The following is a 15,387-nucleotide window of genomic DNA, read 5'->3' as shown; positions in this document are numbered from 1 at the left end:
CGTTTTAGCCCTATCATAAAGGCTTACTCTTTAAGTGAAATACTTTTGCCTTGATTAAAGCTATGAGTATGTGGATATAGTGCCCAGTCCTTGGGTCCTACCTCAAAAAGTATAATCTGTATAGTGTAGAGTTCTTAAAAGTATCTCTTAAATTAAAGAATAAGTGTTTTATATATATATATATATAGAGAGAGAGAGAGAAACTTATTTGAGGTTGGCAAATTTTGGGGGCAGGATACAAAAAGCAATGATCATAAAAATACAGTATTATATTGGAGTTCTTCAAAATAAAAAATATGTTCATTTTAGATGTCACTATATATATAAATTCACATATCTCAGTGAATTTTAGATGTATATATATTTCCCATGTAATCAGTTCCCAGATTAACATGTAAAACATTTCCAGCACCTCCGAAAGTTATGCTCATGTGCTTTCACAGTCAGTACACCCTCTCAGAGGTAACTACAAATCTTTTTATCACCATAGATTAGTTTTGTCTATTATTGTTCTTTAAATAAAATAGAATCATACAGTGTTTGTTTTAATCTGGTCTGTTTTGCTCAATGTAATATTTTTGATAGGCATCCACTTCATTGCATGTATCAGTAGTTTGCTCTTTTTTTTGTTGCTAGGCAGTATGCTAATTTGTGTATAGGTATGTCTTGATGGGTCATTCTTGCATGCATGCATGCTAAATCACTCCGTCATATCCAGCTCTTTGCAACCCCATGGACTGTAGCCTGCCAGGCTCCTCTGTTCATGGAATTCTCCAGGCAAGAATACTGGAGTGGGTTGCCATTTCCTCCTCCAGGAGAACTTCCTGACCCAGGGATCAAATCTGAGTCTCTTATGTCTCCTGCACTGGCACCACCTGGGAAGCCCCAGGGTCATTCTTATTTTTTGTCTATTGTAAATAAAGCCACTATGAACAATCAAGTCTTTTTTTGTGGACACATACACTGCTTTCTCTTAGGTACACTTGGATGTACAATTTCTTGGTCCTAGATTAGATATACAGATTTCCAAAGTGGTTGTACAATTTTACACTCCAACCAGCAATGTGGAGTTCATATTGCTGTACATATATTTTTAGTGAAGTTCCTGTTCAAGTCTTTTGCCAGTTGTCAATTGGTTGTCTTTTTCTTATTGATTTTCTGAATATAAATCCTTTGTCAGATATATGCATTATGAATATGTTTCCAGTCTGTGGCTTGTCTCTCCACATTTTTAGTGACATTTTAAGGAACATATTTTTATTTTGATGAACTCCAATATAACACTGTATCTTTTATGATTATTGCTTTTTTGTATCCTGCCTAAAAAATTTTGCCCTCCTCAGGGTCATAAAGATATTCTGTGTTTTCCTTTAAAAGCTTTATAGTTTTAGCCCTCTCATTGAAGTCTGGCCAAATTTTTTTTAGTACAAATTTACATCACTGAAAATGTTTTGAGCACATGTCTCCAATGTACATTATTTTATTTAGGATGATACAATATACCACCACCAATATTAAATACTGATAAGGCTTATTTTTAATTAGATAAGCATAAATGTAATCAGAACTTCCATTATCACCCTTTCCAGTAGATCATTTGTGTATAGCCTGGGACATATAAATCCATCCTACAGACTACTGTCCTAAACCACCAAAAACTAAGTAACATTTTTGACAAACACTGATAACATTAAATGTCAGCAAAAGATTTCAGTGTCAACAAATGGCTAGAGTTGACAAAGTGTGAACAGGATCCCAATAAGCATATTTGCTGATAATGTAAGAAACTCTGAGTTTGCTCTTGCACAGTGATTTTTTTTCCTTCCTTACCTGACTTACGGAGACAGCAGGACTGATTGACTTAGTAGGAGGAACAAAGACCAACTTGCTTTTGTTTGCTGATGTAGGATACGGTGCACTTAACTCCCTACCCCTTTCCTCATCATCAAGTTCTTAGAGCTGAGCTTGGCTCTGGATTGAGTTTTTGCAAAGATGTTTAGAATTTGACTTGGGATAATCCCTCGGGGAAATTTAATGATTTGGAGCATTGAGAGCTTTCCTTATGAGGATTAGTAAAATAGATGGCAGTTAAGCAGCTTGGGAGGAACGAGTTGTCTATAAAGATTGGTCATAATCTAGGGCACAGTTCCCTTGGTCCAAGGTCAGGAGAGCCAGTGGTTCTGATCCACAGAACTTTACATTCTGGGGCAGCCCCTTGTAGGATTCTTAGTTGGTAAGGGAAAGAATATCTTCTTTGGTGTCCACCTCCTCAATCTGGTTCCATATAGGAATTACTACTTAGAACCATGCCTATTTACATCTTTTTAGTTGGTTGATGTTATTTAATTCTCATTTATTTAAGAGAGGGGCTTTTGTTTTCTGTTTTGCCTTTGGGGAAGCTGGGGTAAGGTAGGGAAGTTTAAATTAGAAGTGACAGTTCCTTGTTTTTCAAATTTAGACTACTTTGGAGTTTGGGAGGAATTTTGAAGGGAGAGAGTGACAACCTAGAGGGATGGGAAGTAAGAGGGAGGTTCAAGAGGGAGGGGATGTATGTATGCCTATGGATGATTCACATTGATGTATGGCAGAAACTAACATAATATTATAAAATAAGTATCCTCCAATTAAAAATTAAAAAAAAAGAAACAAGTTAGGGCAGGTAGTTTGTCTGCAGCCCAGACTGTTGAAAGCCATGGAAAATAGGCTGCGGAGATTTCAAACCCTGCATCTCCCTTCTCCAGGTCACTCTGATTGATTCCTCCAAGCATGAGCAGATTCTAGGGGATACCAATGGGGTAAGAGAGGGAAGATCAGAAACATCCCCAACTTGTGGTCTGCTCAAGTCAAACTTAGTTTCAGAATAAGCACAGACTTTATCTATAATTTGATGATCCATTCCTGATAGCTAAATTTCTCAAAGCCAGATTATCTCCATCTCTACGTTTTCTCTCTATTGATTACACAGAAAAGGCCAAATTGCTGAATTGGTGTCTGGAGTGTTACTCAAATGGAAACGGCAATGGCACCCCACTCCAGTACTCTTGCCTGGAAAATCCCATGGATGGAGGAGCCTGGTAGGCTGCAGTCCATGGGGTCACTAAGAGTTGGACACAACTGAGCGACTTCACTTTCACTTTTCACTTTCATGCACTGGAGAAGGAAATGGCAACCCACTCCAGTGTTCTTGCCTGGAGAATCCCAAGGACGGCGGAGCCTGGTGGGCTGCCGTCTGTGGGATCACACAGAGTCGAACACGACTGAAGTGACTTAGCAGCAGCAGCAGCAGCAGTGTTACTCAAAACTTGAAAATCTTTACAAAAGTTATAAAAAGACATTCAGAGAATATACCTTTCTTTTTGATGCACTGTGTCTTAGTTGTGGCATCTTTCAGCAGGGAATGCTGGCTCTTCTTGTGGCATGTGGCTCAGTAGTTGCAGCTCGTGGGCTTAGTTGTCCTGCAGCATGTGGAATCTTAGTTCCTTGACCAGGAATCGAACCCCATGTCCCCTGCACTGGAAGGCAGATTTTTAACCACTAGACTACCAGGGAAGTCCCAGAGGATATACTTATTTTTTAAAGCCATATAGTTACTATTGGGCTTCCCTGGTGGCTCAGGTGGGATAGCGTCTGCCTGCAGTATGGGAGACCTGGGTTTGATCCCTGGGTCAGAAAGATCTCCTGGAGAAGGAAATGGCAACCAATTTCAGTACTCTTGCCTGGAAAATCCCATGGATGGAGGAGCCTGGTAGACTACAGTCCATAGGTTTGCAAAGACTGACACAACTGAGTGACTTCACTTTCACTTTCATAGTTACTGTATTCTGAGTGGACCTTTTCCATTTATGTAGTTCAAAAAAGTTAATTCACACAATTAGCTATGTTGTTTGCCTTCTTAGACAGTAGACAAGCTGGTGGAGGTAGGAGAATGGCCAGGTACAGTGGTCCCTAACCCCTGTGGATACCAAAATCTATGGAAGCTCAAGAATCTTACAGTTCACCCTCCCTTTAATATATGATTTTGCATCCATGAATTCAACCAACCAGGTGAACCTGTGAGTTCAGGACTGTGGTATAATCTGGCTAGAAGCCCTAGAACTGGACAGTGAAGTTTCAGTTAATTGCCTAGTTTTTCCAATAAATATTTCATAGCAAGCAGAGGTATTCACACTTATGCCATTGACTTTTTAAAAAACTTTGTATTTTGAATTGGGCTACAGCCAATTAACAATGTTGTGATAGTTTCAGGTGAGCAGTAAAGGGACTCATCCATACATATACATGTATCCATTCTACTTCAAACTCCCCTCCCATCCATGCTGGCATATAACATTTGAGTAGAGTTACATGTGCTACGGAGTTGGTTACCCATTTTAAATATAGAAGCGTGTACATGTCCATCCCAAGCTCCTTAACTATCCCTTACCCCTTTTATTCCCAACTGCAACTGTAAGTTTGCTCTCTAAGTTTGTGTGTCTCTTTCTATTTTGTAAATTCATTTGTATCATTTCTTTTAGATTCCTCATATAAGAGATGTTGTACAATATCTGTCCTTCTCTGTCTGACTTACTTCACTCAGTATGACACTGTGGAGTGTCACATTCAAGCAACCATCCATGTTGCTGAAAATTGAATTATTTCCTTTTTCTACTGGCTGAGTAGTATTCCATTGTATATATGTACCACATCTTCTTTATTCATTCCTCTGTTGATGGACATTTAGGTTCATGTCTATCATGTCTTGGCTATTGTAAACTGTGTTATAATGAATATTAGGGTGCAAGAATCCTTTTGGATCATGTTTTTCTCCAGATATATGCCCAGGAGTGGAATTGCAAGGTCATATAGTAGCTCTATTTTTAGCTTTTTAAGGAACCTCCATACTGTTCTCCATAGTGGCTGTACCAATTTACATTCCCACCAACAATGTAGGAGGGTTCCCTTCTCTCCACATCCTCTCCAGCATTTATTATTTGTGGTGTGAGGTGATTTCTCATTGTAGTTTTGATTTGCATTTCTCTAATAATTAGCTATGTTAAACATCTTTTCGTGTGCCTCTTGGCCATCTCTATGTCCTCTTTGGAGAAATGCCTATTCAGGTCTTCTGCCCATTTTTTGATTGGGTTGTTTGCTTTGATGCTGTTAAGCATCATGAGCTGTTTGTAAATTTTGGAGACTAATCCTTGTCAGTCACATCATTTGCAAATATTTTCTCCTGGGCTGTCTTTTTGCTTTGTTTATTGTTTTCTTTGTTGTGAAAAAGCTCTTGAGTTTAAGTGGATCCCATTTGTTTATTTTTGTTTTTATTTCCATTATTCTGGGAAACAGATTGAAAAAGACGTTGCTGTGATTATGTCAATGTTCTACCATGTTTTCCTCTAGGAGTTTTATAGTGTCCAGTCTCACATTTAGATCTTTAACCCATTTTGAGCTTATTTTTGTGTATAGTGTTAAATAATGATCTAATTTCATTTTTTTTTACAAGTAGCTGCCCAGTTTTCCTAGCACCATTCATTGAAGAGACAGTCTTTGCAAAATTGTGTGTCTTCCCTCCTTTGTCATAGATTGACCATAGGTGCATGGGTTCATTTCTGGGTTTTCTATCCTGTTCTATTGATCTATTTTTTGTGCCAGTACCATACTATTTTGATGACTGTAGCTTTGTAGTATAGTCTGAAGTCAGGGAGCCTAATTCTTCCAGCTCCATTTTTCTTTCTCAAGATTGCTTTGACTATTTGGGGTCTTTTGTGTCTCCATACAAATTTTAAGACTTTTTTGTTCTAGTTCTGTGAAAAATGCCATTGGTAATTTGATAGAGATTGCATTGAATCTGTAGATTGTCTTGTGCAGTATAAGCATTTTGAGAATATTGATTCTTTCAATAAATGAACATGGTATATCTTTCCATCTATTTGTGTCGTCTTCAATTTCTTTCATCAACGTCTTATAGTTTTCAGAGTACACATATTTTGTCACCTTATTAGGTGGGTCTGTGCATGCTATGTTACTTCAGTTGTGTCTGGCTCTTTGCAACTCCATAGACTGTAACCCGCCAGGCTTCTCTGTCTCTGGGATTCTCCATGCAAGAATACTGGAATGGGTTTCCATGCCCTCCTCCAGGGGATTTTCTTGACTTAGGGATCAAACCCATGTCTCTTACATCTGCTGCATTGGCAGATAGGTTCTTTACCACTTGCACCACATGGGAAGACTAAGCTTTCACTTTTGGGCTTGCCTGGTGGCTCAGATGGTAAAGAATCTGCCTACAATGGAGGAGACCTGGGTTCAAGCCATGGGTTGGAAAGATCCAATCCATGGGTTGGAAGACGGCATGGCAACCCACTCCAGTATTCTTGCCTGGAGAACTCCATGGACAGACAAGCCTGGTGGCTTATAGTCCATGGGGTTGCAAAAGGTTGGACATGACTGAGTGATTAACAGTTTCACTTTAGGTAGGTTTATTCCTAGGTATTTTATTCTTTTTGATGTGATGGTAAATGGAATTTTCTTAAATTTCTCTTTCTGATCTTTCGTTGTTACTGTATAGAAAAACAACAGATTTCTGTATATTAATTGTATAACCTGCAACTTTACCAAATTCATGATGAGTTATAGTCGTTTTCTGGTAGCATGTTTAGGATCTTCTATGTATAGTATCATGTCATCTGCAAATAGTGACAGTTTAACTTCTTTTCCAATTTGGATTCCCTTTATTTTTTTTTTTTTTTCTTCTCTGATTGCTTTAGCTAGGACTACCAAAACTATGTTGAATAAAAGTGGGCAGAGTGGACATCTTTTTCTTGTTTCTGATCCTAGAGGTAATGCTTTCCACTTTTCATCATTGAGTGTGATGTTAGCTGTAGGTTTGTTGTATGTGGCCTTTATTATGTTGAAGTATGTTCCCTCTATGCCCACATTGTGGAGAGTATTTTTTTTTTTTTATCACAAATGGGTGCTGAATTTTGTCAGAAGCTTTACTGTTTGTATTGAAATGATCATATAGTTTTTATTTTTCAATTTATTGATGTAGTATATCACATTATTGATTTGTGGATATTGAAAAATCCTTGTATCAGTGGATAAATTCTAGCTGATTATGGTGATTGATATATTTAATGTATTGTTGGATTCAGATTGCTAGTATTTTGTTGAGGATTTTTGTGTCTATATTCATCAGTGATATTGCCTTAATTTTATTTTTGTGTGTGGTATCTTTGTCTGGTTTTGGTATCAGGGTGAATGAGTTTGAAAGTTTTCCTTCCTCTGCAATTTTTTGGAACATTTTCAGAAGGATAGGTGTTAACTCTTCTCTAAATGTTTCAAAGAATTCACTTGTGAAGTCATCAGGTCCAGGACATTTCGTTTGTCAGGAGTTTATAATCAGAGTTTCAGTTTCAATGCTCGTGATTATTCTGTTCATATTTTCTAATTCTTCCTGGTTCAGTCTTGGGAGACAGTACCTTTCTGAGAATGTGTCCATTTCTTCCAGGTTGTCCATTTTATTTGCATACACTTTCTCATAGCAGTTTCTTATGATCCTTTGTATTTCTGTGGGGTCAGTTGTAACTTCTCCTTTTTCATTTCTAATGTTATTGATTTGAGTCTTCTCCCTTATTTTTTCTTGATGAGTGTGGCTAAAGGTTTGTTAATTTTGTTTATCTTTTCAAAGAACAAGCTTTTAGTTTCTTTGATATTTACAATTGTTTTCTTTGTCTTTATTTCATTTATTTCTACTCTGATTTTTATGATTTCTTTCTACTAACTTTAGGTTTTGTTTGTTCATCTTCCTCTAGTTTTTTAGGTGTAAGGTTAGGTTGTTTACTTGAGATTTTTCTTGTTTCCTGAGGTAAGATCGTATTGCTACAAACTTCCCTCTTAGAACTGCTTTTGCTGCATCCCATAGGTTTTGAATTATTGTGCTTTCATTTTCATTTTTCTCTAGGTATTGTTTTATTTCCTCTATGATTTCTTCAGTGATCCATTGGTTGTTTAGTAACATATTGTTTAACTGCCACATGTTTGTATTTTTTTATAGTTTTATTTCTTGTAGTTTATTTCTAGTCTCATTGCATTGTGATCAGAAAAGATGCTTTATGTGATTTCAATGTTCTTAAATTTACCAAGGTTCACCTTGTGGCCCAGCATGTGGCCAATCCTGGAGAATGTTCCGTGTATACTTGAGAAGAATGTGTAGTCTGCTGCTTTTGGATGGAATGCTCTATAAATATCAATTAACTCCACCCGGTTTAATGTGTCAGTTAAGGCCTGTGTTTCCTTATTAATTTTCTTTTTTTGTTTTTTTTTTTGGTGGGGGTACCCTACCTGTCTGTAAGAAACTGCAAGAAGGTTAAAATGTCTCTCCTGCAGAAATTTCCAGGTGAAGAATGCCACTACTGTGCCCGTAGATGGGAGATTATGCATAAATTAGCACTAGTTCTGGGGGAGTTAAAATCAGTCACCATTCATCTTTGAGCAAAATTGTGTAGCCATGATTCTCAGGCATCCCCTGAGACCTTCCTGGGTATTCTATACCCTGCCTCTAGGTAGAGGTGATGGAGGAAAATCTGAAGCTGTACCACATGCTGAAGTCCTTATTAATTTTCTATCTGTATGATCTGTCCATTGATGAAAGTGGGGTGTTAAAGTTCCTCACTGTTATTGTATTACTTTCAATTTCTCCATTTGTGGTTGTTAGTATTTACCTTACATATTGAGGTACTCCATGTAGGTGCATATATATTTGTAACTGTTCTGTCTTCATCTTGGATTAAATCCTTGATTATTATGTAGTGTCCTTCTTTATCTCTTATAACAGTCTTTGTTTTAAAGTCCATTTTGTCTGATAGTATTGCTACTCCAGCTTTCTTTGATTTCCATTTGCATGGAATACCTTCTGCCATCCCCTTACTTTCAGTCTGTAAGTGTCCCCAGATCTGAGGTGGGTATATAGTAGATAGCATATATTCGAGTCTAGTTTTTGTATACACTCAGCCAGTCTATGTCGTTTGGTTGGTGCATTTAATCCACTTAGATTTAAGGCAATTACTGATACGTATAATCATATTGCTGTTGTTATTGTTTAGTCTCTAAGTCATGTCCAACTCTTTTGCAATCCCATGGACTGAGCCCACCAGGCTCCTCTGCCAATGATCATATTACTATTTTCTTAATTGTTTTGAATTTTTTTCTCTGTTGTTCTTTTCATTTTCTTGTGTTTCCTGCCTAGAGAAGTTCCTTTAGCATTTGTTGTAAAGCAGGTTTGGTAGTGCTATATTCTCTTAACTTTTGCTTGTCTGGAAAGCCTTTGATTTCTCCATGAAACCTGAACAAGACTCTTGTTGGGTAGAGTATTCATGGTTGTGGGTACTTCCTTTTCAGAACTATAACTGTATCATGCCATTCCCTTCTGGCTTGTAGAGTTTCTGTTGATAAATCAACTGATAACTTTATGGGAGTTCCCTTGTATGTTATTTGTCATTTCTTCCTGGTTGCTTTTAATATTTTATCTTTCTCTTTAATTTTTGTCAGTTTGATTACTATGTCTTGGTGTATTCCTCCTTGGGTTTATCCTACCTGGACCTCTCTGACTATTATTTCCTTTCCCATGTTATGGAAATTTTCAACTACTAGCTCTTCAAATATTTTCTCGAATCCCTTTTCTCTCTCTTCTCCTTCTGGGATCCCTGTAATATGAATGTTGGTGTGTTTAATGTTGTCCCAGACTTCTCTTAGGCTGTCTTCATTTCTTTTCATTATTTTTTCTATATTCTGTTTTGTGGCAGTAATTTCTACCATTCTGTCTTCCAGGTCACTTATCTGTAGACCCTAGGACTGGGTCACCTCAGGCCAAACCACTGACAGGGAGGGCATGGAGTCCCACTCATCAGCAGACATTATGGTATTAGTGAGCACAGCCCTGCCCGCCAAAGCAAGACTCAGTTTTTCCTACCACCACTCTCCCCATCAGGAACCTTGCACAAGCCTCTAAAATAGCCTCATCCATAAGAGGGCAATCAGAAGAAGCAAGAAGAACTACAATCCTGTAGCCTCCAGAATGAAAACCTGCCTCAGTTATTTTTCTGCCTCAGTTATTCTGCTATTGATTCCTTCTACTATATTGTTCATTTCTGTTTGCTTGTTCTTTGGTTATTCTAGGTTTTTGGTAAACATTTTTTGCATCTTTTCCATTCTTTTTCCAAGTTCCTAGATCATCTTCACCATCATTATTCTGAATTCTTTTTCTAGAAGTTTGCCTATTTCCACTTCACTTAATCGTTTTTTCTGGGGTTTTATCTTGTTCCTTCATCTGAGATATAATCCTCTGCCTTTTCGTTTTAATTAACTTGCTGTAATTGTGGTTTTCATTCTGGAGGCTACAGGATTGTAGTTCTTCTTGCTTCTTCTGATTGCCCTCTTATGGATGAGGCTATTTTAGAGGCTTGTGCAAGGTTCCTGATGGGGAGAGTGGTGGTAGGAAAAACTGAGTCTTGCTTTGGCGGGCAGGGCTGTGCTCACTAATACCATAATGTCTGCTGATGAGTGGGACTCCATGCCCTCCCTGTCAGTGGTTTGGCCTGAGGTGACCCAGTCCTAGGGTCTACAGGCTGTATGTTAGGGCTAATGGTGACCTCCAAGAGGGCTCATGTCAAAGGGCACCTCCCAGAACTGCTGTTGGCAGTGCCCCTGTCCCTGCGGCAAGCCGCCACTGACTCATGCCTCACAGGAGACACTCCAACACCAGCAGGTATATCTGGTTCAGTCTATTATGAAGTCACTCTTCCTTACCCGTCAGTCCTGATACACACAAGATTTTGTTTATGCCCTCCAAGAGTGGAGCCTCTGTTTCCCCTAGTCTTGTGGAGGTCCTGCAATTGAATCCTGTTGGCCTTCAAAGTCAGATCCCCTGGCAATTTCTACTCCCTTTGCCAGATCCTCAGGTTGGAAACCCTGATATGGGGCTCAGAATCTTCATAATAGTGGTAGAACTTCTTTGGTATTACTCTCCAGTTTGTGGGTTGCCTACCCTACAGATATGGGATTTGATTTTATTGTTATTGTGCCCCTTCTACTGTCTCATTGTGTCTTCTCCTTTGTCTTTGGACATGGGGTATCTTTTTTGGTCGGTTCCAGCATCCTTCTGTCACTGGTTGTTCAATGGCTAGTTGCAATCTCAGTGTTCTCACAGGAGGAGGTGAGCACATGTCCTTCTATTCCACCATCTTGAACCAATCATCATTGACTTTTAATACTGCTCTTACACTATAGTAATAAGGATTCAGTACCTGCTGGTTATTGTTAATGATGATGTTTTTCCTGCTGACACATTTTTTCCACAAGATAAATCTGGTTTAACTTTTCTTTCTTTCACTTTCTCATATTTCCTCATTTAGTCAAAAGACTTAACCAAGTATCTGCCGTGTGTGTGCTTAGTCATTCAGTCATGTCCAATACTTTGCAACCCCGTGGACTATAGCCCACCAGAGTCCTCTGTCCATGGAGTTTCCAGGCAAGAATACTAGAGTGGGTTGCCATTTCTTACTCCAGGGGATCTTCCTGATTTAGGAGTGGAACCCTCATCTCCTGCATTGGCAGGGAGATTCTTTACCACCCCCCGGGAAGCCCAAGTATCTGCTAATATCTTTTGTTTAGTATAAAAGCTACTAGAAAGCCAGTAAATACTGTTAAGTCCATTTTGTTTGTCTTTACTCTCAAGAAGCCAATTTGTCACTTTGTTGACAGATATTAGAGCACTTCATGCTTCATGGATTCATCAAAAATTTCCAGTTCACCAGCTCATTAGCACAAAATAGGGCTTCAAGAGTCTATTTCTCTCAGTGTCCCAGCTGTGCTTTTACAAATGTTCCAACCTTGATGGACCACTCTGAAACAATGGATAAAGACCACAGGGAAATGAGAGATGGATGTTGATTAGTCAGTTTCATAGGAGTGAAACATGAGTGAAGGCAAAACACAGTGGGATTATCTGTGTCAGCAGAATGATAATGCATGACTTTGCTAACTGTACACAGGTCACTGAATGTCAGAGATCCACAGGTCCTCAGAGGTCATCTAGTCAGACCCCCCACTTTTTAACCAATAAGGGTAGAAGAGGCCAAAGGAGGGGAAAGAGACTTGTCCAACGTCAACCAGGCTTCCCTGGTGGCTCAGTGGTAAAGAATCCACCTGTCGATGCAAAAGATGCAGGAGACACAGGTTCAATCCCTGGGTCAGGGAGATGGCCTGGAGGAGGAAATGGCAGCCCCACTTCAGAATTCTTGTCTGGGAGATCCTATGGACAGAGGAGCCTAGTAGGCTACAGTCCATAAGGTCGCAAAGAGTCAGCCACAACTGAGTGAACACACACACACACACACACACACACACACACAAGGTCTGTCATCCCTTCCCAACTTTCCAAACACCAGCCAGCTTTTGGCCATTTGACTATGCAATCAGTTTTCAATTATTTGAGCCACTCACTGCTAGCCCAATGATCACTTAAATATTCCAAAGTGACACATAAGTTAACCATTGTTTACACTGGGCTTTGTAAAGATGTGTGTTTATTACTGACATTCCAGTGTGTATGGGTACAATCTGAGAATTCACCACACTTCAAATGAAAGAAAGAAAGAAACCCTGAAGGGCTGATTCAGGAAGAGCTGGAAAATTGACTAGCCATATTGAATGGATAGCATCAAATGATGCTATACAGCCCCTCAAGCAGAACATGTTATTCCAAACATGTTTGTTGATTCACACCTCTCCTGTACCCCAACCAGTTATAAGTTGCACTGTAGGAAGGGAAAAACAATATCTTTTATAGAAGAATATACATATTATTTTTTCTCCCTTTCTTCTTCTTTCCCTTCTCTTTCCTTTTCATTGTTTTTCCTTGCTAGAAAAAATGAACAGCTGCTTTATCTTTTATATAAACAAATATGTGGTTGAGCCATTGACCTGGAGAACTGGTTGTCAGGATGCCAAACAATAAATGGAAAACATGCTGGATCCCATGAATATAGAGGTGGAGGAAGGAGAAGGAAGACCAGTGAGCAATACTTTTTACTAGAATCCAAAAGTCAGGAGGAGTAAGAAGGAATCTGTTGTATAGCTCAGTGAATTCCCTGGGTCCGGGAAGGAGCTAGTTTGGAGTATAGTCCAAGGGCTCTTGAACCAAATGGAGTTTCATTTCCTGATCTGGCCCTGTCTGTACTTTGGGGTTGTGCTGAATGCTCATAATTTTCTGGTTTGTTGTCTGCAAATCCTCACACTTGGGCTAAAATGGAATTATTATTATTCATGTTCTGAAGGTGATGCTGCTGATGACTGAGAAAGGGCATGAAACAGAAAAAGTGGCATGAACAATTGGCTTGAGGCTACATTCCAAGAAAGAGTCCCTGCAAGGATTCAGATGGTGGCAGGCAGAGTGGCAGTAGGGAATGAAAAATGCCTGAGCTTTTGATGCAGCCATAATTAAGCATTTTGGTTTAAGAGGTACCCCCCTTTCATTTTCTCATCTAGAATAAACAAATCTTGTTGATGTAACAAAGTGCTTAATAAACCCGAGGTGGTACTTAATATCAATACATACTGAAGGAAAGACTTGCTATGGTTAATGGTAATATGGATAATTGAGTTATATGAATTTAAAAATAGGTAGAGTAAATTAAGACTAATGTACATCAACAGGAAAAATCTATTAGTATTCATTAGTTAGACTCCTGTTTATGGTTCTTTGTTAGCCTAAGGAAGCCCTTTCCGATAACTAATGCCTGTTGAAAATCCTGCCTAATAACTTTCCATGGATGCCAAAGGAATGAGTCATTCACATAGAACTTCTGACATTCAAATATAGCATTTTGCTTCTTTTTCTTTTTTTGGCAGCAGTGACTGTGAAGTAATAATAATGATGACAATGGAAATAAGAGATCCTAATTAATTTGCTGAGAGTTGTTCCCCATTTACCAATATTGGCTTGTTTTGTCTTAAGTGGTGGCCCAGGTACTAGACAAAGGTATATATATATTCAATGTCACTTGGCTAACCTATGATTTGTCAGACAAAGGTTAATTTAAAAAAATGTTGGATTAGCAGCAATAAATTTAATAACAGTCTGTGATTTAAGTCAGAACTTCAGTTTATTTGATGGGATTTTTTAAATCCTGAATTAACATTTTTCTCTGAGCTCAGGAGGTCTCATCTGCCAAACTGCACATGAGCCGGCCAACCAAAAGCTCATCAATATTCTAACTTACACAGTATGGGGATAGATTGGAGCGATGCTATAAAAGACTGAAAGAAAGATTGGAACAAGAAATGTAAAAATACCTGCAGCAAAAACCAGTCCTTAGTTGTCCAGTTTCGAACCTGACTTTCCCTAATAATTATATGGTTTAATCATCTTCAACTTTTTCTTGCCCCCGAGAGAAACAAACAAACAAACAAACAAACATCTCTTCTTGATTCCATTCATAGGTTGGACCTGTTTTCACCTGCCCATCTCCATGGACGTATGAACTTTAGATGGTAATCCACCCCTGAATCTGGGAGCTATGTGTGCCTCATTCATTTCTGTATCTTTAGCAGTTAGCATGTTGTCCCTTGCATACAAAAACTTTACCAAAAATTAACCAAAAACTTTAGAATAGATTAAAGGATGGATGAGATGACTCCTATCACCAGGATGGAATTAATGTTCCCATAGGTAGAACTCACCTCTGTGATAGAAAAAATGTTACATACAAAGGTAGATGTAAATAAGGATCCTTAGGGGACATTCTGCTTTGCTTTCACCTACTCCAGTGGCTGTTAGTTCTTCCTTTGGTTTCAATGCCCACCTCCCAGCCTCACTACATTCCTGCCAAGATTGCCCTTGACCAATGGAAATTCTGTAGGCTGTGGTGGAACAGTTAATACCTATATTCCCGTTTTGCCCAGTGCCCACTGTGTGACAGACACTGGAAGCACTGTGCTAGGCGCTTGTTGAAGAGGTATTGATAAATGACCTTTGTATATTTTACAATTCCATTCACAGAAGGTTGAGCTGGAAGCCACCTTCAAAGTCTTCAGAGTCAACCCCCTTGCTGCAATAATCAGAGCTCACATTCATTGAGAACTTACTGCCCCCAGACATTTCATATACTAATGGCCCTGTGAAGTAGGGACGCTTATTTTCTGTATTTCTCATTTGGGGCCATTGATACATGGAGATGTTAGGTAACTTCCTTGGGGTCACACAGCTAGGAAATACTAGAGCCAAGACTCATGCTCAAGTTTGTCAGACTTCAGAGCCTACTGAGAGAAAAAAACTTGCCAAAAGTCATTTTGAGCCTAGTTCTTCTGGCCCTAATTTGTTTTCACGGATTACTATTCTATGCTCACACACTG

General features: G+C 38.9%; 1 protein-coding gene across 3 annotated transcripts in view; it reads left to right on the top strand.

Moving 5' to 3' along the window:
- Positions 1-15,387, top strand: part of SHROOM4 (shroom family member 4) — a 264,232-nt gene that overhangs the window by 118,115 nt on the left and 130,730 nt on the right. The gene's annotated exons all lie outside the window — the stretch shown is intronic.

The sequence above is a fragment of the Bos indicus genome, chromosome X (genome assembly GCF_029378745.1).
Source record: "Bos indicus isolate NIAB-ARS_2022 breed Sahiwal x Tharparkar chromosome X, NIAB-ARS_B.indTharparkar_mat_pri_1.0, whole genome shotgun sequence".
NCBI lineage: Eukaryota > Metazoa > Chordata > Mammalia > Artiodactyla > Bovidae > Bos > Bos indicus.
The sequence above is the reverse complement of the archived record's forward strand: the minus strand, read 5'-3'. Positions and strand labels throughout refer to the sequence as shown.